Raw genomic sequence first — 4,055 nt, 5'->3', positions numbered from 1 at the left:
GAAAATCATCACCTCTAATTCTACTACACAGCAATAACAAATTAAAATCTCAGTGTACATTTATACAACTTCCAGACATTGTCTATAAATACAACATATACATGCCTTTTTTAAAAAATAAAATTTGGACCACATCATGTGTGTTCTTTTGGTAGCCCAGTTTGTGTGAGTGTGTGTGTATACTATTATATCCCATGGGTAATCACACTAAAGTACATGAAAGCATTATAGATATGTCAACATGACCTAGTTTCATTTTCTTCCCACAGCTGTTTCATTAACTACAATCAGTCTTTTAATGAATATGTACCACATGTGCCAAAGGAATAGTCATCTCTGGTTGGAACTCTTGCAGCTGGTCTCCTGATTTCTCATTTTACCCTCCTCTAATTCATCCTTCGCACAAACACCAAAGTGATCTTTCTGAAATAGTCCTAATAAGTCACTCCTCTACTTAAAAATGTTCAGTGCAAGAGGTTCTTTATTGTGTGCTCCTATTTATTTGACAGTCTCAAAAAGAAAAAAAAACTAAAAAGAAAGAAGAAACAAACAAACAAAGACAAAACAACAGGAATTGAGATTGGTGGTTGCCAGTGATTAGCGGGAACGGAGTAGATATGACTGTAAATGGATAGCACAAGAAATTCTATGGGGTATTGGAATTGTTCTGTAATTTGATTGTAGTGGTATTAATATAAATATATTCATGTGTTAAATTTCATAGAACTGTATATTATCCAAAAATGTTAATTTTTCTGTATGAGAAGTTTTTAAAGTCATTGATGCTTCTCCCAATGCTTACAAATTCAAATTCAGGATTCTTAGCCAATACATTTAAGGCCTTCTGTGTTTCCCCCATCTCTCAGTGTAATTTTCCAACCTCATCTCTAACTGTGCATCATCCCTAAAACACATTCTAACCACAGTGTAACTACTTGATGTTCAGTGAATATATTGTCATGATCTTTGACACCTTTGTCTGCCAAAATGCACCCCACTTACCCCCACCAATAGAAATCCTATTTATTCTTCAAGTCTTAGTTCAAATCTTAATCCAATGTGTACCTCTCTTCACCTACTCAGGCAGAATTGAATCTCTTTCTGCAGTGCTTCCCCAGTACTTTGCTTATATCTTATTGCCTGACGGTGCCCCCAATGACTAGGCAATAAAACCCCAAACCTCATTTAAGAAGTATTCACTAAAGCCAAACATTTGCATTCCTTCTGTTCATGTCTCAGTACCCAATGGTTTCTAGGCCAGGCTACACCCAGAGACTTTAGATTTGTCCTGTTATTTACTTCCCCGTCCTTTAAACCTCAGTTTTCAACTTCATTTTTAAAAAATGTTTAGTTGTAGATGGACACAATACCTTTATTTGTTTATTTTTCTATGTGGTGCTGAGGCTGGAACCCAGTGCCTCACATGTGCTACGCAAATGCTCTACCACTGAGCCACAACCCCAACCTCTCAACTTCTCCTTTTTTTAATATCAGAGATTGAACCCAGGGATGCTTAACCACTGAGCCGCATCTCCAGCCCTTTTTGTATTTTATTTAGAGACAGGGTCTCACTGAGTTGCACAGGGACTCGCTAAATTGCTGAAGCTGGCTTTGAACTGCTGATCCTCCTGCCTCAGCCTCCCTAGCCACTGGGATTACAGACATGTGCCATCGCGCCTGGCTCAACTTCATTCTTTAATTAAACAAACTCCTGGTTTTCTGCTGCAGCACTGAATTCCTGTCTTTATCCTCTAAGCACATGATTTTCCATGCCACTCCCAGTGAAGTTTTAGTTTTCTGACCTGGCTATGCCTATTCAATCTGACTCTCTTATATGAGAGACAGAGAAGCCTTGTCTAGCAGGTGTGGGTACCTTGGGATTGAGGTGAGGAGGAGGAATGTCTCATTGGCAAGTGAGACAATCCAATACAGAAGAGCAAGTTGAGGAGCGAAGTGAGACAGGTAGAGGTTGGAAAAAGAGAAGCAGAGCCAATTGGTTCAGTAAAGCAAGAAAGAGTGGGGCCCAAAACCAAGAATATGAGCATAGGGAAGGCAGGAAATCTCTAGAGCAGGCTAAGCCATAAGTTGGTTTGGGTAATGTTTTGTGGAAACCAATGTACAAAAACTGGCTGTCAAATGCAGAAGATGCCAAGAGACCAATGAGAGAGGCAGATGAAGCCAGAATTGTACAAAATGCAATTTATTAGGAACTCATGGACAGAAGTGTGTTCTGAGCAGCAGCAAGAGAAAAAGATCCCTGTACCTTGTATCAGGAGGAAGGGGTGTGAATACTAAGCTATACAAAGATGGACCACAGTCAACTGGAATTTACCTGATCTTTATCAGAAACTATTTAAATCTTCAGTTAAGGAACAGTTCAGGCATTGATGCCAGGCAAAAAATGCTCAGATGACTGTTTTGACAACCTTGTTTCTCCTATAGGGTTTATAATGCAATCCAGGGTCACCTGGCAGGCAACATAGCAGTTTCAACCAAGATGGCTGTTGTCATGTCAAGCTGGATCAGGATCCCTTTAGGTAAATATTAGAAACAAAGGCCTTTTTCCTGTTCCCTTCTGTGTGTGTGTCATGTGTAAATGGACCTGCTCCAATTTAAAGAGCAAAAGATGAAAAACATATACTGACTTCAGTACTACCCAGTCCAGATCATGAGTCCCAACATCTATGGGAGGGAGCATGGGAAAATAGAAAGATTATGAGCTATGAAATCAGAAAGTTCAGGATTTAAATTCGGGTACTTTGCCTTAGTAGTTGTGTGACCTTGGGCAAGTCACTCTCAGGTTTAATTTCTTCATCTGAAAAACAGAGATTGATAGCATCTATTTCACAAGATCATTGTGATAATAAAATCAAACTATATAAATGATTCAACATGGACCTTGGTAAGCACTTAACAGATAACCCTCTTCCTTCAAGGGCACCTACCATAACTTGCTGTATATTTCTATTTAGTTATATGAAGCATGTTTATCTCTCTCCTACCAAATTTTAAACCTGTTGAAGACACATCTGATTGTTTTCATTACATTTTTACTTTTTAAAGTAATATATTTTTCTGACTATAAGTGTCAGGTAAAGTTATACAAAGTCCAAATATTGCAAAATACTTAATACAGGAGAAATCTCCAAAAATCTCCCCTACCTCCCCAAAATGAGATCTGAAGTTTAGAAAAATTTCCTTCAACTCCTTCCACCCATATTGTTGCTGTTTTACAAAAATAGAAGCATTGTTAAACTTGATTCTCAAGAAGCAAAGAAAGAATGTTTCACACAAATTGAGTGTGCATCTGTCAAGGTTTTATTTAACTCATTGAGGAAAAAACCAGCAGGACAGCAAAGTCAACTCAAAAGGGGATATGAAAACCGGTATTTTTACATATAGTCAATTTAAAAAGGAACTCTAAAATAAGACTGATAAGTTAGAATTAAAACTGATTAATGTCCTATAGGGCAATTAGAACCAAAACATGGCAATTTTTTTGTACCAGGGATAGAACTCAGCGGCACTTATATTTTGAGACAGGATCTCACTAAGTTACTGAGGCTGGCTTTAAACTCACAATCCTCCTGCCTCAGATTCCTGAGTTGCTGGGATTGCAGGCATGCACCACCATACCCGTCTTCATGGCACTTTTTTAAAACTTACTTAGCACAGTTTAATTATATGGTTTTCTTTCTATAAAGATGCATTTAAAATAATAGTTTTAGAGCTGAAACAGTCCTATTGATTCACATGTGGATACTACTACAATTAATTATTTCATTCAAGAATGTTATGCTATAGGGTTTTGTTTTGTTTTTTGGTACCAGGGATTGAACTCAGGGGCACTCGACCATTGAACCACATCCCCAGCCCTATTTTGTATTTTTTACTTAAAGATGGGTCTCACTGAATTGCTTAGTACCTCGCTGTTGCTAGGGCTGGCTTTGAACTCCTGATCCTTCTGAGCCACTGAGATTACAGGAGGCTGAGTCTCAGCCTCCTGAGCTATTGTGATTACAGGCATGTGCCACCACACCCAGCTTTTTGTTTTG

The sequence above is a fragment of the Spermophilus citellus genome, assembly GCF_964194105.1.
Source record: "Spermophilus citellus genome assembly, chromosome: X".
Classification (NCBI taxonomy): domain Eukaryota; kingdom Metazoa; phylum Chordata; class Mammalia; order Rodentia; family Sciuridae; genus Spermophilus; species Spermophilus citellus.
Note: the sequence above shows the minus strand (reverse complement) of the source record.